This window comes from Oncorhynchus kisutch, linkage group LG14 (genome assembly GCF_002021735.2).
Source record: "Oncorhynchus kisutch isolate 150728-3 linkage group LG14, Okis_V2, whole genome shotgun sequence".
NCBI lineage: Eukaryota > Metazoa > Chordata > Actinopteri > Salmoniformes > Salmonidae > Oncorhynchus > Oncorhynchus kisutch.
In genome coordinates, this window is record NC_034187.2 from 17,731,881 (window position 1) to 17,755,231 (window position 23,351).

At 44.9% G+C, this 23,351-nt stretch overlaps 1 protein-coding gene across 1 annotated transcript in view; it reads right to left on the reverse strand.

Annotated features, from left to right (window-relative positions):
- The window catches only part of LOC116353317 (A-kinase anchor protein 6), an 86,424-nt gene extending 67,806 nt beyond the window's left edge, over nt 1-18,618 (reverse strand). The window contains exon 1 of the mRNA XM_031787604.1: nt 18,413-18,618. The gene's annotated coding sequence lies outside the window, so the exon portion shown is untranslated. The remainder of the gene's footprint in view (nt 1-18,412) is intronic.
- Nucleotides 18,619-23,351: the final 4,733 nt, after the last annotated feature.

Genomic DNA, 23,351 nt, shown 5'->3' on the forward strand with positions numbered 1-23,351 from the left:
GACAGCGAGCGGGCGTTACGCACAGAGCCCACTCCCCCCCAGTGTCCAGCTGGGCGCCTGTACGTTCCATCGGCTGCCCGCAACCGGTTGATCTATTGGGCCCACACGTCACCCTCCTCTGGTCACCCTGGCATCGGTCGGACGGTGCTTTGCCTTAGTAGGAAATAATGGTGGTCCACCTTAGCCAAGGACATGAGGGTTTATGTTTCCTCCTGCTTGGTGTGCGCCCAGAGCAAGGCTCCCAGGCACCTGCCCAGAGGGAAGTTACAACCCCTACTCGTTCCACAACGGCCATGTACGCAGCTGTCGGTGGACTTCCTGACGGATCTTCCTCCCTCACAGGGCAACACCACGATCCTGGTCGTTGTGGATTGCTTTTCTAAGTTTTGCCGTCTCCTTCCTTTGCCCGGTCTCCCTACGGCCCTACAGACTGCGGAGGCCCTGTTTACACACATCTTCCAGCACTACAGGGTCACTGAGGACATAGTTTCTGATCGGGGTCCCCAGTTCACATCCAAGGTCTGGAGAGCGTTCATGGTACGTCTGGGGGTCTCGGTCAGTCTCACCTCAGGCTTTCACCCCAAAAGTAACGAGCAGGTGGAGAGAGTAAACCAGGATGTGGGTAGGTTTCTGCGGTCATATTGCCAGGACCGGCCGGGGGAGTGGGCGGCGTTCATCCCCTGGGCAGAGATGGCCCAAAACTCACTCCGGCACACCTCCACTAACCTCTTTCCTTTCCAGTGCGTACTGGGGTATCAGCTGGTTCTGGCACCATGGCGTCAGAGCCAGATCGAAGCTCCTGCGGTGGAAGAATGGTTTAAGCGCTCGAAGGAGACCTGGGACGCCGCCCATGTGCACCTACAACGAGCCATGAGGCGGCAAAAGGCGAGCGCCGACCACCACCGCAGCGAGACCTCGGTGTTCGCACCGAGGGACCAGGTCTGGCTCTCGACGCGAAACCTGCCCCTCCGCCTGACCTGCCGGAAGCTGGGCCCGTGGCCAGTCCTGAGGAGACTGAATGAGTTATGAAACAGGTTACAGGTTCCCCCAGATTACTGTATTAATCCCTCGTTCCATGTGTCTTTCCTCAGGCCGGTGGTGGCTGGTCCACTCCAGGAGTCTGAGGTGCGGGAGGTTCCTCTGCACCCTCTGGACATCGAAGGGGCCCCGGCGTATGCTGTTCGAGCCATCCTGGACTCGAGGCGTCGGGTGAGGGGCCTTCAATACCTCGTGGAGTGGGAGGGGTACGGTCCAGAGGAGAGATGCTGGGTGCCGGTGGAGGACGTTTTGGACCCTTCGTTGCCAAAGTCGGTCCCTCTCCTTGTTCGGGCGGTGTTCGGCGGTCGACGTCACCGGCCTTCTAGCCACCGCCGATCCACTTTTCATTTTCCATTTGTTTTGTCTTAGTCTTACACACCTGGTTTCACTCACCCAATTACCTGTTTATTATTTAACCCTCTGTTACCCATGTTTGTTTGTGAGTGATTGTTCTTTGTAAATCGGTCCGTTATTGTGGGCTCGTATATTTTCCTTGTATTTTTGTCTATTGAGTAAAGTACGTTGATTACTCATTTCTGCTGTCCTGCGCCTGACTCTCTACACCAGCTACACACAGGACCCCATTACAGTCAGGGTATATGCAGCAGTTTGTGTCGCCTGGCTCGTTGAGAACTGTGTGAAGATCATTTCTTTCTAACAAAGACCGTAATTAATTTGCCAGAATTTCATGTAATTATGACAGAACATTGAAGTTTGTGCAATGTAACAGCAGTATTTAGACTTAGGGTTGCAACCCTTTCAATAAAATACGGAACGGTTCTGTATTTCACTGAAAGAATAATGTTTTGTTTTCAAAATGATAGTTTCTGGATTTTACCATATTAAATGACCCAAGGCTCGTATTTCTGTGTGTTTATTATATTATAATTAAGTCTATGATTTGATAGAGCAGTCTGACTGAGCAGTGGAAGGCAGCAGCAAGCTCTTAAGCATTCATTCAAACCGCACTTTCCTGCGTTTGCCAGCAGCTTTTCGCAATGCTTGAAGCACAGCGCTGTTAATTTTATTTTTTCACCTTTATTTAACCAGGTAGGCTAGTTGAGAACAAGTTCTCATTTGCAACTGCGATCTGGCCAAGATAAAGCAAAGCAGTTCGACACATACAACAACACAGAGTTACATATGGAATAAACATACAATCAATAATACAGTAGAAAAATCTATATACAGCATGTGCAAATGAGGTAGGATAAGAGGCAATAAATAGGCCATGGTGGTGAAGTAATTACAATATAGCAATTAAACACTGGAATGGTAGAATGTGCAAAAGATGAATGTGCAGTAGAGATACTGGGGTGCAAAGGAGCAAGATAAATACATAAATACAGTATGGGGATCAGGTAGATTGGATGGACTAATTTACAGATGAGCTATGTACAGGTGCAGTGATCTGTGAGCTGCTCTGACAGCTGGTGCTTAAAGCTAGTGAGAGAGATATGAGTCTCCAGCTTCAGTGATTTTTGCAGTTCGTTCCAGTCATTGGCAGCAGAGAACTGGAAGGAAAGGCGGCCGAAAGAAGAATTGGCTTTGGGGATGACCAGTAAGATATTCCTGCTGGAGTGCGTGCTACGGGTGGATGCTGCTATGGTGACCAGTGAGCTGAGATAAGGCGGGGCTTTACCTAGCAGAGACTTGTAGATGACCTGGAGCCAGTGGGTTTGGTGACGAGTATGAAGCGAGGGCCAGCCAATTTTGTAAATGACATCGCCGAAGTCGAGGATGTTTATGACTTCAAGCCTATCAACTCCTGAGATTAGGCTGGCAATATTATAGTGCCTATAAGAACATACAATAGTCAAAGGTATATGAAATACAAATGGTATAGAGAGAAATAGTCCTACAATAACTACAACCTAAAACTTCTTACCTGGGAATATTGAAGACTCATGTTAAAAGGAATATCAAGCTTTAATATGTTCCCTTGTTCGGAGCAAGGAACTTAAATGTTAGCTTTCTTACTTTCTTCTCCAACACTTTGTTTTTGCATTATTTAAACCAAATTGAACATGTTTCATTATTTATTTGAGGCTAAATTGATTTTATTGATGTATTATAAAAAATAAGTGTTCATTCAGTATTGTTGTAATTGTCATTATTACAAATAAATAAATAAAAATGGCCGATTAATCGGCATCGGTTTTGTTTGGTCCTCCAATAATCGGTATCGGTATTGGCGTTGAAAAATCATAATCTGTCGACCTCTAATCCAGACACCCATTCCTCACACACACCTTCAACACTGACTCAATATCCAGACACCCATTCCTCACACACCTTCAACACTGACTCAATATCCAGACACCCATTCCTCACACACCTTCAACACTGACTCAATATCCAGACACCCATTCCTCACACACCTTCAACACTGACTCAATATCCAGACACCCATTCCTCACACACCTTCAACACTGACTCAATATCCAGACACCCATTCCTCACACACCTTCAACACTGACTCAATATCCAGACACCCATTCCTCACACACACCTTCAACACTGACTCAATATCCAGACACCCATTCCTCACACACCTTCAACACTGACTCAATATCCAGACACCCATACCTCACACACCTTCAACACTGACTCAATATCCAGACACCCATTCCTCACACACCTTCAACACTGACTCAATATCCAGACACCCATTCCTCACACACACCTTCAACACTGACTCAATATCCAGACACCCATTCCTCACACACACCTTCAACACTGACTCAATATCCAGACACCCATTCCTCACACACACCTTCAACACTGACTCAATATCCAGACACCCATTCCTTTTTTTTACATGGAACATATTGCACTTTTGCTTTCTTCTCCAACACTGTGTTTTTGCATTATTTTAACCAAATTGAACATGTTTCATTATTAAATAGATTACTAAATAGATTTTATTTATGTATCATATTAAGTATTAATAAAAGTGTTCATTGTTCATTCAGTATTGTTGTAATTTTCATAATTACAAATATATATAAACAAAAATCATCCGATTAATTGGTATCGGCTTTTTTTGGTCGTCCAATAATTGGTATCGGTATCAAAAAATCATAATCGGTCGACCTCTAGTCGGGACCCCTAATTTGGGAAACACTATAGTGTTTCCCAGGTTTTGGCCTTTCTAGGGAGTTTTTCCTAGCCACCGTGCTTCTACACCTGCATTGCTTGCTGTTTGGGGTTTTAGGTTGGGTTTCTGTACAGCACTTTGAGATATCAGCTGATGTAAGAAGGGCTATATAAATACATTTGATATGATTTGATTAATCCATCTGGTGCTTCATCCTCACCCTCTCTCTCCTGTAACCAAAGCTGGTTTCCCAAACCACATCCTAGATGTCCTGCAGTGGTTCTTCAACAGATAATACTGTACATGTGATATGGTAATACTGTATTTTATGAGTTATTCTCTCTGCTTCCCGAAGCAAAGACATGCTATCTAAAGGAAAGCTTAGTTGGGAACCGGTGTGCCCTGTAAGCATTTCTGATTCCTCCATTTTGACATGGTTTTGGAATCCTGAGGATAAAGCATTGAAGAACCTGTAATATTATGGCTTCAGGCCTCCGTCTATAAAGCTTGGTGAATCAGAGGCAGAGAAAATGTCACTCTCTCTTACATCCCATTAAACCCTTCTAAAGCCCAGCAATATGATCCAGTGGAAGCTGATATTACTGCAGTGGTCTAATGCGCCTAGTCTCCCTTTGAATTAGGACAGGCTTAACAACCCAATATGTTTTACCATACAGTAGCCACTAAATGATATCATCCTGAACAATCTGCTCCTTGCTTTACATTAAACATATTACCTTGTATTACAAAACCAATGAAACTTAACAGAGTTCTGTGATTTTAGATATTTACTCATTCACACCGACCCCTTAAGAAGTTAGAACCATAGGCCTAGACATAGAATGAGATTAATTCTACCTCTATGGCTAGTACATTGAATGAAAATAAATCACATTAAGCCAACCACTTCCCCATTGCTTTTGTGTGGTAGCCTTCCTGTTGCAGCTATTAACAATGTTGCCTCTACACTCCAGTACAGCAGAGCAGTGTGAGTGGAAACACAACATTCGCTAATAGAGTGATGAGGTAGTGAAGTATGTCATTGGAAATCAATGGCTTGGATGAGGCATTGCATCCTGCTGCTTTATTATGACACTATGACAGTGAGCGGCCTCCATCTACCAATGAGAAGTCATGATTCCCTGACTGATGGCTCCATCTACCAATGAGAAGTGGCCCACACAATGACATATAACTAAATTCTGCATCTGTATTACCTCCTGACCATTCTGGCTCATCTGGGCTCATTCTGGAGATGATAAAGCCTTTATTAACTTCTGCTACAAATACAGTTCACACACACACACCTTGTAAATATAATCAATTTCACCCACCAGGAGCACATTCTCAAGGTTTGTCTGACTGTTTCTTCCCAGTAAATGCTGAGCAGGTGGGGACGGCACGCCTTAATATCTTCTTCATAATGGTTTTGGCCTGGCTAGCCTCCCTCAGTGTCAGAAGTAGTGCACTAAATATGGAACAGGGTGCCATTTGGAGCTCTGCCGTTCCAAGTTCAACTCTCTCCTGACAAAATAATTACAGGCCAACGATAATGGATCACATACTACAGATGTAGTCCACAGACAATATCCCCCAGCATTCCTGATCCCGATCCCGATCCCTCGGCCCAAAAAAGGAAATCCCATGATGCTAAGTAGCGAAGCCGAGCCAAGGCTAGGGAAATAGAAGCCAATTGATAAGAGTAAATCCAATCAACCTGTGCATCTGTTTGTCTGACTGACAGTCAGCCTTCCACAGCCATGTGATTGTGTGCGTGTGAGAGAGTGGGAGAATCGCTGTAAGTCCAAGCCACTCCCATTTGAAATCTCCATGAGGTGTGTTGTTGTAGGGGTAGCCTATGGTAGATATTGTCTGGTAAAGAGAGTGTGAAAGAAGTAAATGGAGCACCGACAAACCTATTCTCTAATCATTGGCCAGACGTCTAGATCCCGCCTGCCTGCAGGACCACATCTTTTAAGTTGTATGGGTTGCAAAGGGAGGGTATATTACTGGAAACTTTGTGCCTAATGAGCTCTGGCCCTGTGTGGCCTTTTCACATGTAAAATATATCAAATAAAATGATTTTAAAATTTACAAAAATAGAATGACAAAGATGCAAAACATTATCCTAAATATAAAGTATCAACTTAGTGAATACCATTGGTGTTTAATATGGTTTCAGCAGGAAATATCCTTTATAATGTTTTGCGTCAAACTGGTGGCAGTTGTGAAAAATGTAAATAGTTGGAAGAGTTGCAGAGTTCGTTGAAAATAATGCCACTGTTGATTTGATGCTTTTTTTCATTAATTAGGTTGTTTTAGGATGAGAATTGGACCACTTTGACTCTGTCCCGGTGAGTCATGTGGATGTCTATGAGCCAAGACTTGCATCATCATGTGCATCGTCACCATCATGTGCATCATGTTCACCACCACTATCATCATCACCACCACCACCATGCGTGGTTTGCTGAATGAGGCCTTGTCTATTCCAGAGCTATTACGTCACTCTTGGCTGTATGCGGCTAATGACCCTCCTCAGCCTCTTAAAGGGCCCATAATCACTGATCTAGCATCAGATTACCCTACCACCAATCTAAATCTTAACCATTAAAGACTGAAAATGACATCTGGCCTTAGATCAGCATCTAAAGGAAACTTCATCTTGCTACTATGTAGTAGGATACCTGATGCCAGCCATACATTTTGAAACAAAGGAAAACATAGATAGAACCAGTGTGAGCACTGCAGCTTAGAAGCCTTCAGGGCAATCAGTGGGCACGGTCAGTAAAAATAATGACTTGTCCTCATTATTAGGAAAATACAAAAGGCTTCTGTTTATGGTGACATCATGCTTATTTCCACCCACATATTGAACAAACTAGTTTCATAGATATTATGCTTTTACAGGCTACGAGTCATCCAAAACAAACAATCTTCGTGTGTGTGTGTGTGTGTGTGTGTGTGTGTGTGTGTGTGTGTGTGTGTGTGTGTGTGTGTGTGTGTGTGTGTGTGTGTGTGTGTGTGTGTGTGTGTGTGTGTGTGTGTGTGTGTGTGTGTGTGTGTGTGTGTGTGTGAGTGTCAGCGAAGTGCTATTTTATGTGACAGTCATTGTAAACTAGACCTAATCACCATTTCTGAAGAATCTGAAACACTCTGTCCCTTAATGAGTCAATTAGTAATCCTGAAATGGGTCAAGCTCTCTCTCTGTCCCGTTCCCCTGGCTGCTGTTGCCAAATGCGGCTCACAGGCCCGTCATGTTCACAGTTCATAGTGACATAGTGGAATCAGCCGAGGGGAGAAACAACAAGGTACGAACAGTATACTGTAGTGTTGGGAAGGGGAAGCCAATCATCACTAATCATTATCCTGGTTACAGAGAACTTATTTGAAAAACTTTTCACATAGGTATTAATTGGGCTATTTAACATGAAATCAAGCTGACTAAGGATATCATCATCTGTAGCCTATAGAGAAATGTGAGCTCAGGACCAAGGCAAGCTCTCTAACATGATAAAACCACTTGTGTTACATATCTAATAAGTCAATGTAGTGGGACTATAGGGAGGGAGGAGACTACACGTACTGAATGACAGTGATGACCACATATCTTTAATCCATATCAGCTATCCAGGTTGTATCACATCCGGCCGTAATTGGGAGTCAAATAGGGCGGCGCACAATTGGCCCAGCGTCGTCCAGGTTTGGCCGGGGTAGGCCGTCATTGCAAATAAGAGTTTGTTCATAACGGACTTACAGTGGGGCAAAAAAAGTATTTAGGCAGCCACCAATTGTGCAAGTTCTCCCACTTAAAAAGCTGAGAGAGGCCTGTAATTTTCATCATAGGTACACTTCTACTATGACAGACAAAATGAGAAAAAAAATCCAGAAAATCACATTGTAGGATTTTTAATGAATTTATTTGCAAATTATGGTGGAAAATAAGTATTTGGTCACCTACAAACAAGCAAGATTTCTGGCTCTCACAGACCTGTAACCTCTTCTTTAAGAGGCTCCTCTGTCCACTCATTACCTGTATTAATGGCAACTGTTTGAACTTGTTATCAGTATAAAAGACACCTGTCCACAACCTCAAACAGTCACACTCCAAACTCCACTATGGCCAAGACCAAAGAGCTGTCAAAGGACACCAGAAACTAAATTGTAGACCTGCACCAGGCTGGGAAGACTGGATCTGCAATAAGTAAGCAGCTTGGTTTGAAGAAATCAACTGTGGGAGCAATTATTAGGAAATGGAAGACATACAAGACCACTGATAATCTCCCTCGATCTGGGGCTCCACGCAAGATCGCACCCCGTGGGGTCAAAATGATCACAAGAATGGTGAGCAAAAATCCCAGAACCACACGGGGGGACCTAGTGAATGACCTGCAGAGAGCTGGGACCAAAGTAACAAAGCCTACCATCAGTAACACACTACGCCGCCAGGGACTCAAATCCTGCAGTGCCAGACATGTCCCCCTGCTTAAGCCAGTACATGTCCAGGCCCGTCTGAAGTTTGCTAGAGAGCATTTGGATGATCCAGAAGAAGATTGGGAGAATGTCATATGGTCAGATGAAACCAAAATTGGTAGAACTTTTTGGTAAAAACTCAACTCATCATGTTTGGAGGACAAAGAATGCTGAGTTGCATCCAAAGAACACCATACCTACTGTGAAGCATGGGGGTGGAAACATCATGCTTTGGGGCTGTTTTTCTGCAAAGGGACCAGGACGACTGATCCGTGTAAAGGAAAGAATGGGGCTGTGTATCGTGAGATTTTGAGTGAAAACATCCTTCCATCAGCAAGGGCATTGAAGATGAAACATGGCGGGGTCTTTCAGCATGACAATGATCCCAAACACACCGCCCGGGCAACGAAGGAGTGGCTTCGTAAGAAGCATTTCAAGGTCCTGGAGTGGCCTAGCCCGTCTCCAGATCTCAACCCCATAGAAAATCTTTGGAGGGAGTTGAAAGTCTGTATTGCCCAGCAACAGCCCCAAAACATCACTGAATTTAAAAAAGCATTGTAAGACAGTCATTGCCCAGTTTCAGTGATGATGGATATCTTCAGAAAATATCTACACAGTCAAGCATCTCATTTCAGTCTCTCTCTCAAACAGCCTTTTCCAAACTCTGCCAAGGCTATGTCATATGACAACACAGCCATAACATATTCATCTATTCTATATGTATTTATTTAGCCAGGATAGTTGACTCAGTTACACCTGTCACTGTTTTCCTACACCAAAGCACCATGGTGGGAGTTGAATCACCCATGCATCTGATGACTTCAATAACAGCAGAGTGCTTTACAGTAAAACCTGTAACATTGACATCAACCACATTTAAAAATCTATTTCCAGCCCAGCCATGACAATAGCCTGGCTATAGCATCATTTTGGTTAAGTGATTTAGGGCTGCTTCCCAGAGCACTGCCCTGAGATGTATGGATCATGGTGGGTAAGGCAAGCCTTATTCAAAAAAAAAATCCTCATCAACCTACAGTCGTGGCCAAAAGTTGAGAACGATACAAATATTCATTTTCACAAAATGTGTTGCTTCAGTGTCTTTAGATATTTTTGTCAGATGTTACTATGGAATACTGAAGTATAATTACTCTTTTTGACAATTACATGAAGTTGATGCAAAGAGTCAATATTTGCAGTGTTGACCCTTCTTTTTCAAGACCTCTGCAATCTGCCCTGGCATGCTGTCAATTAACTTCTGGGCCACATCCTGACTGATGGCAGTCCATTCTTGCATAATCAATGCTTGAAGTTTGTCAGAATTTGTGGGTTTTTGTTTGTCCACCCGCCTCTTGAGGATTGACCACAAGTTCTCAATGGGATTAAGGTCTGGGGGGTTTCCTGGCCATGGACCCAAAATATCGATGTTTTGTTCCCCGAGCCACTTAGTTATCACTTTTGCCTTATGGCAATGGGTTCCATCATGCTGGAAAAGGCATTGTTCATCACCAAACTGTTCCTGGGTGGTTGGGAGAAGTTGCTCTCGGAGGATGTGTTGGTACCATTCTTTATTCATGGCTGTGGTCTTAGGCAAAATTGAGCCCACTCCCTTGGCTGAGAAGCAACCCCACACATGAATGGTCTCAGGATGCTTTACTGTTGGCATGACACAGGACTGATGGAAGCGCTCACCTTGTCTTCTCCGGACCAGCTTTTTTTCCGGGTGACCCAAACAATCAGAAAGGGGATTCATCAGAGAAAATGACTTTATCCCAGTCCTCAGCAGTCCAATCCCTGTACCTTTTGCAGAATATCAGTCTGTCCCTGATGTTTTTCCTCGAGAGAAGTGGCTTCTTTGCTGCCCTTCTTGACACCAGGCCATCCTTCAAAAGTCTTCGTCTCACTGTGCGTACAGATGCACTCACACCTGCCTGCTGCCATTTCTGAGCAAGCTCTGTACTGGTGGTGCCCCGATCCCGCAGCTGAATCAAATTTAGGAGACGGTCCTGGTGCTTGCTGGACTTTCTTGGGCGCCTTTTGAAGCTTCCAGTCTGTTATTCAAACTCAATAAACATGACAGAGTGATCTCCAGCCTTGTCCTCATCAACACTCACACCTGTGTTAACGAGAGAATCACTGACATGATGTCAGCTGGTCCATTTGTGGCAGGGCTGAAATGCAGTGGAATTTTTTTGGGGGGGATTCAGTTCATTTCAATGGCAAAGAGGGACTTTGCAATTCATTGCAATACATCTGATCACTCTTCATAACATTCTGGAGTATATGTAAATTGCCGTCATACAAACCGAGGCAGCAAACTTTGTGAAAATTAATATTTGTGTCATTCTCAAAACTTTTGGCCACGACTGTACACACAACACCCCATAATGACAAAGCGAATACAGGTTTTATAAATGTTTGTTGTGAGCCTTGAAATTGAGCTAAGGTGCATCCTGTTTCCATTGATCATTCTTGAGATGTTTCTTCAACTTGACCTGTGGTAAATTCTATTGATTGACATGATTTGGAAAGGCACACACCTGTCTATATAAGGTCCCACAGTTAACAGCACATATCAGAGCAAAAACCAAGCCAAAGGAATTGCCCATTGAGCTCTGAGACAGGATTGTGTCGAGGCACAGATCTAGGGAAGGGTACCAAAACATGTCTGCAGCATTGAAGGTCCCCAAAAACACAGTGGCCTCCATCATTCTTAAATTGAAGCAGTTTGGATCCGCCAAGACTCTTCCTAGAGCTGGCCACCCGGCCAATCAGGGGAGAAGGGCCTTGGTCAGGGGAGGTGACCAAAAACCCGATGGTCACACTGACAGAGCTCCTCTGTGAAGCATGGTGGTCGCAGCATCATGCTGTGGGGATGTTTTTCAGATACAGGGACGGGGAGACTCGTCCGGATCGAGGGAAAGATGAACGGAGTAAAGTACAGAGAGATCCTCGATGAAAACCAGGCTCCAGAGTGCTCATGACCTCAGACTGGGGCTAAGGTTCACCTTCTAACAGGATAAAAACCCTAAGCACACAGCCAACACAATGCAGGAGTGGCTTTGGGACAAGTCTCTGATTGTCCTTGAGTGGCTCAGCCAGAGCCCGGACTTGAACCCGATCAAACATCTCTGAAGAGACCCGAAAATAGCTGTGCAGCAATGCTCCCCATCCAACTTGAGAGGATCTGCAGAGAAGAATGGGAGAAACTCCCCAAATACAGGTGTACCAAGCTTGTAGCGTCATACCCAAGAAGACTTTAGGCTGTAATCGCTGTCAAAAGTGCTTCAACAAAGTACTGAGTAAAGGGTCTGAATACTTTTTCTTTTTATATACAGTACAGTGCAAAAAAAATTGACATGTCTAACAAAATACAAAGTGGGTGAACAGAAGAAAAACGTTGTTAGCTGAGTCTGGCTGTTCCTCACCCTGTTGTATTCCTCCTACACAGCTGTTTCTGTTTCAGTTACATATTGAACCTACATATTGAATTGATGCTCATTAGCACCTGTTTGGTATAATTGTTTAATCATACACCTGACTATATGCCTACTAATCATACACCTACTATATGCGACTTTGTGCAAGTGTACCTACAAGAATTTATGCTGTTTTGAAGGCAAAGGGTGGTCACACCAAATATGGATTTGATTTAGATTTGTCTTCTGTTCACTCACTTTGCATTTTATTAATTGATAAATCTAATCTATTAACATGCCTATTTTTGAAAGCATTCTTACTTTACAGCATTTTTCCACACCTGCCTAAAAGTTTTGCACAGTACTGTACATTTGCAAACATTTCTAAAAACCTATTTGGGGGTATTTTGTGTAGATTGATGAGGGGATACATTTAAAAAATATCTATTTTAGAATAAGGCTTTAAAACCTCTTTAAGCTAGGGGGCAGTATTTTGATGTTTGGATGAAACACGTGCCCAAAGACATTTCAAAGACGGAAAAAAACTAGTATTTTTGTTTGTATTATCTTTTACCAGATCTAACGTGTTATATTCTCCTACATTAATTTCACATTTCCATAAACATCAAAGTGTTTCCTTTCAAAAGGCATCAAGAATAATATCCTTGCTTCAGGTCCTGAGCTACAGGCAGTTAGATTTGTGTTTGTCATTTTAGGCAGAAATTGGAGGGAAAAAAGTGTCCGATCCTGGGTTACCTCAGTAGTTGGATGAGCAAAAATTTCCCTTCTGCTTGACTGAATTCATTCTAAATGTATAGTCTGTTGTTGCTATCCTTGTGAGGCAATCCAGGTGTGCATTGGTCAGTCTGTTTCTCTGTTTTTGTTTCACAATGTTCATTGTTGAAAATGTTGCTTCACATGAATAAGTGCTGACAAAAAATGATGTCACCTTTTGCACACACTGCTTCAGAAGTGGATACTCTGTGTCTGACACAAGGCTTTTTTTTTTAAGTGCTTGTACTCCATGATACCATTGAATTTTGACTCAAACTTCAACTCTTCCAACACACGCACAAATGCATCAGAGCTAAATGTTGCAGTGTGTCTGGGTTGGATGTGGTGACTGCTCTGAGTTTTGGGAAATTAACTAAATGTCAGGTATGAACAGTGTGGTGGCTTTATTTTGAAATGCTGTGACCAGACGTAGCATTTTGCACTGAATTTGAGCTTTCCCTTGGAGCTGGAGATTCACTGTGTTCAGGTGGCAGGTGATGTCACTTAAAAAAGAAAGCTTTAATATCCATTGTGGATCATCCATCTCTGGCTCCTCTCTCCCCTGGCTTGCAACAAATTCACGGATTTGACTACTTGCTGCATCACATTCTAAGTCACAGTCTGAGTGTAGCCACAAGTGCTTCCTGAGGAATGATACAATGAAACGTAACACATTTGCCAATATCCTCTTTTTCTCATCAGGCCTATGAGTCCCGTCTCCTTCCCTCACATGTTTGGGGCGCCGTCAGTGGACACAGATCCCAGATTTGACCAGTCAATATTATTATCATCAAAAAAAGTAACAAGGGCTTTCAAAATATCATCTCCTCGTGTTTGTCCCTGAAGGGGCAGTAAACATAAGTTCCTCTCTGAACGACTCGTTTTGAGGGAAACGGACCAAAACACATAATTGGGCAATGTCCAATATCCAAGCAATCTCATATGTTGCCTCTGTCGTTTTCTATGCAACACTGCTAGATCTGTCCACCATTTGTTGTTGTCCTTCGAGCTGTCTTTTGAGTTGCGCTATTATGTTGTTTCTGAGGTTGCTTTGAGGTGGATATGTTTTGTCAAAGTGGGCATGGTGTGACTGGAAATGTTGCTCTAAATTTGCTCGTTTAAAACAATTGACTGTCTTCTGGCAAATTAGACAAAGTGAGCTAGTCCCATCATGCAGTACAAAAAAATATTTGTTTGTCCATTTCTCTTGGAACTATCTGTTCTTCTTGAATTGACCATATCCTTCTCTTAGCCACCGGAGCCATGTTTGCTAGCTGCATTTCCCCCACACCATCTTCCTGATTTTCCTGGGTCTCAGGTGGTTTTTGGTTCATACTGTAGCTGTCACGTTGTTCTGCAGCTCTTCTCCCTCATTTTCATTGTCAATATATTTAGACTGCAAAATTAGCTAGTAGCAAACTGACATGTGTCAGTCGCTGTAGCTGAGCAGTTGCCTTCTATTTCGGCAAACGTTCTATTTCGGCCTTTCTGTTCAACAGCTGCGCTATACTGCCATCTATCTGCCGTCCAGAGAACAATCGATATATTCAATGAAGTGATTCAGGCCTGCTTTAAACACCTTGAATTGAAACTGTATCATTATTAAAAATGGATATGAATATGAAAATCCCAGCGAGCTGCAAATTAAGGGTTCATGCGGCCTGCGGGGGCACGCAATGAGTACCACTGGTATAGGCCAACAGCTAAACACAGAAGAATTTGTTCAATGTCAATTATTTAGTGTCAAACACTAGCAAATTTAATTAGTTTCATTGGTTACTATAAAGTTTGTGATTTTAGCTATTATTCTTCCAGTCCATAAAACCAAACTTTCTATTTCCTTATAAGTCAATATAATTGGTTGTGCTGATGAAAAGTAATATATTGAAATAGGAAAGAAGGGTCATGAAAGCTAGCGATGGGAAAGGTCCTCTCTGTGACCTTCATCACACTCTAGTTCTGACAGCAGCAGCAGTTCTGCCGGAAGCAGTGTTCTCCCCCACAACGGTTCAGGTTGAGTAGTTCCAGCTGTCTCTCTCTCTCTTTCTCCCCCTCTCCTCATATCCTCTCTCTCCCTACAGTGGGACAGATAGATCTCCTCTGATCAGGGCTGAGGTATCATGGTCATAGTATGGCAAATTTCTCTGTATGCACAGTGGTATCTAGTTACTGTTAAGACAATGATAGGTAGAGATGATACAATTGGCTAACAATCAGCAAGCAAAGGAAGGCTTTAACCTTGAGTGCTCTCTCTCTCTCATTAAAGCTTGTGAATGGATGCTTGTCTTTTTATGTGGCACAACATTGTTTTCTCTGGCTTGGCATTACTGAATGAGCCAGCCCGCTTTTAAAATGCATGTTTACATCTATTTTATCATAATACTGTATTTGGTTGAATTAGCAACCTCTTTCAGTAATAGGAAGTCTCTCCTAACAAACTAAAATATTGGAATGTTCTGTCGGGTGGCTAAAGTTTAACATTTGGTTCTGGATTGCCGAGATTAGTTTAGAATCAATGTGGATAATTGAAGTCATGCTACAGCAGCATTCAACTGAACAGTGTAAACCCCTTCAGCCTCCCAGCAGGCCTCAGCTCAGCAGAGGGAGCATGGCAGGCTGGGGAGAGGAGAGGGAAGGAGTGGAGGAGGAGGGAGGGGCTCACTGTGACATGGCATAGAAGAGACCATATGAAAGTCAGACAGACACAAACACACACCTGCTATGTCTAGGTCGGACTCAGAGGCATGCATGTCTGTCTGCTTTGCGCAAGATCAGTCAGTCACTGTTCAATAATTAATTGGTCAGAGATAATGGTGACCAGTCAGTCCTTCCTGCTCTGACATGGGCCATTTTGGAATCATTCTGATTGGATACCCATGCTCACTGTACTGTAAAGCTGCAAAAATAAACAGTATAGCTGCTATTGGTATGTCCTGTACATACAGGGTAAATATTAATGTTGCATGTTGGAACATGTTTTAGTAAATACCAGGGTTGGGCTAAATTCCTTTTTAATTCCAGTCAAATCAGGATGTACACTGAAATTCCAACTCTTCAATGCTCTTCAAAGAGGACATTTGGAATTGCGTTTACTTTCTGAAATTGAAATGGAATTGACCCCAACCCTGGTAAATACTTACTTGACCAAACTATTGACCAGAACCAGACAAATCTGACTCAAATAGTAGATAGGCTAGCTACTCACTTGAGACCCTATTTACATACTCATAATTTGTATTGTGTGTACATGTGTTATTACTCCTCTATACTCCTGTTGTTTATGTATCCCGACAGAATGTCACCAGGCTCTCATTTCGTGGCCCGAGGTCTTATCTTTACTGTATTCATCTCAATCAATAGTTTGTTAACCCCTGAACTCATCAATCACCCCTTCCTGTTAGCTAGTATCCAGCTGTTATTATGCTAATGTATCCTGACACACATCACGTGATTAACCTAACCCAGTCAAACCAGACCAAGCTGTCCTGAGCTGGCCTGGTTACACATCCACCACACAGGAACAGGGTTGGAGTGAACCTAGAGGAGGGAGTGGCTTTCCAGGAACAGGGTTGGAGTGAACCTAGAGGAGGGAGTAGCTTTCCAGGAACAGGGTTGGAGTGAACCTAGAGGAGGGAGTAGCTTTCCAGAAACAGGGTTGGAGTGAACCTAGAGGAGGGAGTAGCTTTCCAGAAACAGGGTTGGAGTGAACCTAGAGGAGGGAGCAGCTTTCCAGAAACAGGGTTGGAGTGAACCTAGAGGAGGGAGCAGCTTTCCAGAAACAGGGTTGGAGTGAACCTAGAGGAGGGTAGCTCTCCAGAAACAGGGTTGGAGTGAACCTAGAGGAGGGAGTAGCTTTCCAGGAAGAGGATAGGAGTGAACCTAGAGGGAGTAGCTTTCCAGGAACAGGGTAGGAGTGAACCTAGAGGAGGGAGTAGCTTTCCAGGAACAGGGTAGGAGTGAACCTAGAGGAGGGAGTAGCTTTCCAGGAACAGGGTAGGAGTGAACCTAGAGGGTAGCTTTCCAGAAACAGGGTTGTAGAGCACTGCTCTATACAGTGCGAAAGGAAAAACAACAAATATGTTACAGAGGGATACAATAACCTGTTCTCAGTACAGGAACATTTAGTATTGAACACAAACTACCCTTATAACTGATAAATAGCATGCAGCTATTGCATGACAGAGCAAAATGTGTAAAATATATTTTAGTCAGTTGTATGAGGTCATTATGAAACAAATCATGAAACGGCTAATACCAGTAAGGATACTTAACAACAAACATATCATACAAGGATTCAAGGCAAGTGCTGCGTTTATGAGATAAATAGGCCCAACCTCAACCAATCTGCTCAATGAACTCCATTCCAAACAACCTCCGAGTGTTTCTTTCCTGTGAGATCTAAAGCATCAATAATAACAGAAAGCTTCAAAGAGGATTCTGGGGTTGAGAGAGCGAGAGAGAGATAGAATCCGCATCTCATCCTCCTCACCTGAGACAGCACCGACACACACACACACACCGTCGTGAACAGGGGTGGGGAAGGAGGTGGGTAATAGGACACAGGGGACGTGCACCAGTAATAGTTCCCGAATCTGACACCACACCTCCAAAACACATCATACAGTCCTGGACCAGGCTGTAACATAAGGAAACTCGAGACTGCAGCTAATACTGTAGGCACAGCAGGCTAGCTAGGCTAATGATAACATACAGTACCAGGCCATAACATGGACATTGGACAACATATTACAAAGACTGCATGCAGCACATGGCCAAGGCACAACAGGCTAGCTAGGCTAATAATAACATAAAGGCCTAGCAAGGATACTGAGCCAAGCCCCATACTAATCCCATGCTGTCATAATGAAAAGGACAGATTTCGAGGCTGTGCTGGATGTTGTTGGATGATGGATGATGTTAAGGAGGTCCAGTTCGCATCCCAAATGGCACCCTGTTCCCTATTTAGTGCACTACTTCTGAGGGAGGCTAGCCAGGCCAAAGCCATTATGGAGAAGATATTAAGGCGTGACCTCCCCACCTGCTCAGCATTTACTGGGAAGAAACATTCAGACAAACCTTTTTCTTCCCTTTCAGGGTGGGATTAAAAAACAGCAATGTAGGAGGAGAGGAAAGGGTGCGATGAAAGGATTTTGTGGCCGGGGTATTAACTAACTAACGCTCACTGGGCATTTTGTTTAGTCATGCTCATGCAAAAGGGAAGGGAAACTACCTGACACATCCTAGACCTAGAGAGGTGGGTGGAGAACATGACAATCACATCCCATAAAAGGAGCAACAGCTAACGGTGGTAGCAGCTTATAGCTACAGGCTATGGCTGGTAAAAAGAGGTAATGATCCAGCTATTGTCCATCCCAGCTGGGGGCTAGGGCTGGGGCATTTGTGTATGCGGACTGCAGACCCTTAGCTCTGCAGGCCGCCTGGCCCCTTTAGCAAAGCTGCCTCTCTCATTCTAATGGTGTTAGCATCAAACAGCCCATTAAATCAGCCTGCTTGAGAGGATCACACACCCTCCTCACTGCCTGCTTGTAAAACACATAACACAACACAACAGTCAAACACAGAGAGCACAGAAAACCCAGCACCTACCTACCATATCCCTTTTCGCGTCCACATCATTTTCCTTTTACTGAGTGTTGATGGAGACTGTGCTGCAGCGCGACATGAAGCAAGAGAAGATGCTTGATGTTACCCACTGCTGGGCTGATAGCTCCTGCTTCCTCTCGACCAGCCCTGCGTGGATGATAATGATGATGCGGCGCCTTTCAGGAGAAAGGCCCTGCCCGTTGCCTTGGAAACTAAAAAGTGATGGAGAGGTGGTGCTGCGTGGCAATTGGTGATGGATCCCCCCCCCCCCCCAATGAGGGGCTCCCTTGCTGGGACTGGGAGGGTCATGGCTCGAAGGGATCCATCTTTTGTCAGAATTGACCTTTCGTAGCAGGTTTAAGAGAATTTACGCAGCAAATTAGTGGAATAAACATGGCAGGTTAGGAAAGGAGTTAGGGTTAGCTAAGATGCAAAAAATACAGAAAGAAGCTGGATCCCATCTAGACATGACCGGTGGGAGGTGCTGTTGCTGTAGATGAGAGCCAGGGCAGGCTGAGCAATGAAAAGAGCTTGGATGTAGAGGAGAAAGTGATCTCTGCTAAAACAACAACCTCATCTAGTAGCAGCATGGAACAAAACACTGGGGAAAGATTCTGCATATTGTTAGGGTTGCGTCAATTCGAATCTGGTATCAGGATAAATATGACATTGAGTCACCGATTGTATACTATGTATTTTTTATTACATAAGCAATAAGTGGTAAATGCAATTTTCGTAAATACGGGCTCTCTGTCCCACCTCGCAGGGCAAACAGAGAACTGACTTGTTCCTGACAAAGATATTATAAATATACTCTGACAGAGGTAGTTCCTGCTTCCGAGCCGGCCTGCCAGTAGAGACTGGGCATGGTTTAGTCTCACCCAGCCTATCGTTGATTGTTGGCGCAGAGGCTAGTCCCAGCCCCCTAAGCGCTTCAGCGGTCAGTTGTTGTAGCTGTGTAGAATATAAAGTTATCAGGCACCTGGCTCCTGTTATCTAACAAAAGACTAATGGCTTTCTTCCTGGGAAGGAGAGGCGGACCAAAACGCAGCGTGGTTAGAGTTCATGTTAATTTAATAAGGTAACTCAAACATGAACAGGATACAAAACAATAGACGTGAAAACTGTCTTCATGTTATTCTGTATTTTTCCATCATGAAAAAGGCCCTGAAAATGTTTACAATGTTTCAAGTCAGCTATGTTGCATAACACATACAACCACACAAGCCAACAGCAGATAATATTCAATCACATATATGGTAACGGGCTATAGTGCATAACACAGAATCCTCATAATCTGGGTTCTACTTCGAAAACGTATTCAAATTAAGCATAGGTTGATTTATCCAAATGATTAAAATATCGTTTTGTCTAATGTAACTGTTGAGTTAGAAATGGAGCTATTGCACAGTGCAATATGCCTACATGAGCACAATAAGATAAAGTTACTGTTATTTCAGATTGTGGCAAGGTGGGCACCTTGAAGTAAGGAACAGTTTTACTCTAATGGATCATTTATTTGAATAAATAGAGTGGTTAAAATCAGGACACAAACTGAAACTATAAAACAAGGCATAAAATCTTGCCAATTTACTCTTGCTTTCCACTCCAAACTGCCTCTCTTTCCAAACACATATACACCTGCATTCAATCAACTCAAATTGGTGGGAGGGGCTTAGCATACACAATTGAGTACCAAAGTATCAGTCATAATACAAATAAAACCTAGCGTTAAAACACAAAAATGGTTCCAATAGTTTTTATGGCATTTTTCCATAGGGGATTTTAGAACTTCTTCTTATAAGGCCTGTGTTTTGCATACGCTTACCCTGGTGTGACGTTTTGATCATGCGCAGATCTCACTTGGACAAGGTAATATATTTGCCTGTAATTACCCCCCCCCGCCCCCCCCCCCCACACACACCAAAAAAAAGAAACCTAGTTAGCTGTTAATGTGGCTATCAGAACTGCACATCCTGTCGCAAGTTTTGACATCATCGCTCAAGGCAGAGTGTGGGGAAAACCTCCATATTTCTCCATACAAACTCATCGACATGTAGTAAGTATATATTATAGCTTTTTTGTTTTTCATGTAAATAATTGATATTGTGTGTATTCTTGTTTAGCGTTTTTCAAATGACCTAGCTAGCTATCTTAGCATGTTTTAATTACCCCCAAAAATGTATTAGCCTGGCCTTTTTGTAGCTAACTTAGGTCTCTGCGTCAATCAGAAGCAAGTATGGCTCTGTGCTATGGATTGTAACCAGTACCCCCAATAAGCACAAGTGCATTTTATTGTTTTCCAACCTCTGTAAGCGAGAGGCGTTGCTGGAGATGTGCGATAAGGTAAACCCTGTTTGCTAGCTGCAAACAAGCTATTTTGTGTCATGCCTTGGTCTTAGTATTTTGTGTTTTCTTTAATTATTTGTTCAGGCCAGGGTGTGACATGGGTTTATGTTATTGTATTTTCGTATTGGGGTTTGTAGTATTTGGGATCGCGGCTGATTAGGGGTGTTGTATAGGCTTGGCTGCCTGAGGCGGTTCTCAATCAGGAGTCAGGTGCTTCTCGTTGCCTCTGATTGGGAACCGTATTTAGGTAGCCTGAGTTCGCTTTGTATTTCGTGGGTGATTGTTCCTGTCTCTGTGTAGTTTCACCAGATAGGCTGTAATTAGGTTTCACGTTCCGTTTGTTGTTTTTGTATTTATCGTTATTTCATGTACCGTCACTTCTTTTCATTAAAGACATGAGTAACCACCACGCTGCATTTCGGTCCGACTCTCTCTCAACAAACGAAGAACGCCGTTACAGAATCACCCACCACACACGGACCGAGCGGCGTGGTTACAGGCAGCGACCGCAGGAAAAGCGAAAGGAGGAATGGACATGGGAGGACGTTATGGACAGCAATTGCATGGAGTATACGACGTGGGAAGAAATCGACAGGTGGGCAGCCGACCCAGAGAGAGTGCAGGAGCCCGCATGGGATTCGCTAAAGCAGTGCGAAGAAGGCTATAGGCGAATGGAGTTGGAGAAACAGACACGGCGGCGCAGAGCGAAACCCGAGAGTCACCCCAAAAAATTTCTTGGGGGGGGGGCTTACAGGGTGTATGGCTATGCCAGGTAGGAGACCTGCGCAAACTCCCTGTGCTTACCGAGGGGCTAAAGAGACCGGGCAGGCACCGTGTTATGCTAGTGAGCGCACGGTGTCTCCAGTGCGGGTGCATAGCCCGGTATGGTTCATACCAGCCCTTTGTATTGGCCGGGCTAGAGTGAGCATCGAGCCAGGTAAGCTTGGGCAGGCTCGGTGCTCAAGAGCTCCAGTGCGCCTGCACGGTCCGTTCTATCCAGAGCCACCTCCACACACCAGTCCTCCGGTAGCAGCTCCCCGCACCAGGCTTGCTGTGCGTGTCCTCGCTCCAGTATCACCAGTGCCCGCACCACGCATCAGGCCTACAGTGCGCCTCGCCTCTCCTGCTCTGTCGGAGTCTCCCGCCTGTTCAGCACAGCCAGAGCCTTCCTTCCCTCCTGCGCTGTCGGAGTCTCCCGCCTGTTCAGCGCAGCCAGCGTTTTCCTCCTCTCCTGCGCTGTCGGAGTCTCCCGCCTGTTCAGCTCTATCAGAGCCTTCCTTCTCTACAGCGCTGCCGGAGCCTCCTGCCTGTTTGAAGCTGCAAGGAGCTGCCAGTCTGCAGGGAGCTGTCAGTCTGCAAGGAGCTGTCAGTCTGCAAGGAGCTGCCAGTCTGTAAGGAGCTGCCAGTCTGCAAGGAGCTGCCAGTCTGCAAGGAGCTGCCAGTCTGCAAGGAGCTGTCAGTCTGCAAGGAGCTGCCAGTCTGTAAGGAGCTGCCAGTCTTCAAGGAGCTGCCAGTCTGCAAGGAGCTGCCAGTCTGCAAGGAGCTGTCAGTCTGCAAGGAGCTGTCAGCCTGCATGGAGCAGTCAGAGCTGTCAGTCTGCAAGGAGCTGTCAGTCTGCATGAAGCAGACAGAGATGTCAGTCTGCAAGGAGCTGTCAGTCTGCATGAAGCAGCCAGAGATGTCAGTCTGCAAGGAGCTGCCAGTCTGCAAGGAGCTGCCAGTCTGCAAGGAGCTGCCAGTCTGCAGGGAGCTGTCAGTCTGCAAGGAGCTGTCAGTCTGCAAGGAGCTGTCAGTCTGCATGAAGCAGCCAGAGCTGTCAGTCTGCAAGGAGCTGCCAGTCTGCAAGGAGCTGCCAGTCTGCAGGGAGCTGTCAGTCTGCAAGGAGCTGTCAGTCTGCAAGGAGCTGCCAGTCTGCAAGGAGCTGCCAGTCTGCAAGGAGCTGTCAGCCTGCATGGAGCAGTCAGAGCTGCCAGTCTGCAGGGAGCTGTCAGTCTGCAAGGAGCTGTCAGTCTGCAAGGAGCTGTCAGCCTGCATGGAGCAGTCAGAGCTGTCAGTCTGCAAAGAGCTGCCAGTCTGCAAGGAGCTGTCAGCCTGCATGGAGCAGTCAGAGCTGTCAGTCTGCATAGAGCAGCTAGATCCGCCAGTCAACCAGAATCTTCCAGATCTGCTAGTCAACCAGAATCTTCCAGATCTGCTAGTCAACCTGAATCTTCCAGATCCGCCAGCCAGCCAGGATCTACCGGAGCCTACTACCTACCTGAGCTTCATCTCAGTACTGGGCTTCCTCTCAGTACTGGGCTTCCTCTCAGTACTGGGCTTCCCCTCAGTTCCGAGCTGCCTCAGTCCCGAGCTGCCCCTCAGTCCCGAGCTGCCCCTCAGTCCCGAGCTGCCCCTCAGTCCCGAGCTGCCCCTCAGTCCCGAGCTGTCCCTCAGTCCCGAGATGCCCCTCAGTCACGAGCTGCTCCTCAGTTCTGTGGGGTTCTGGGTGAGGACTATTAGGCCATGGTCGGCGGCGAGGGTGGATTATCCCAGGACGCGAAGGGGAGGAACTAGGACATTAATGAAGTGGGGTCCACGTCCTGAGCCGGAGCCGGAGC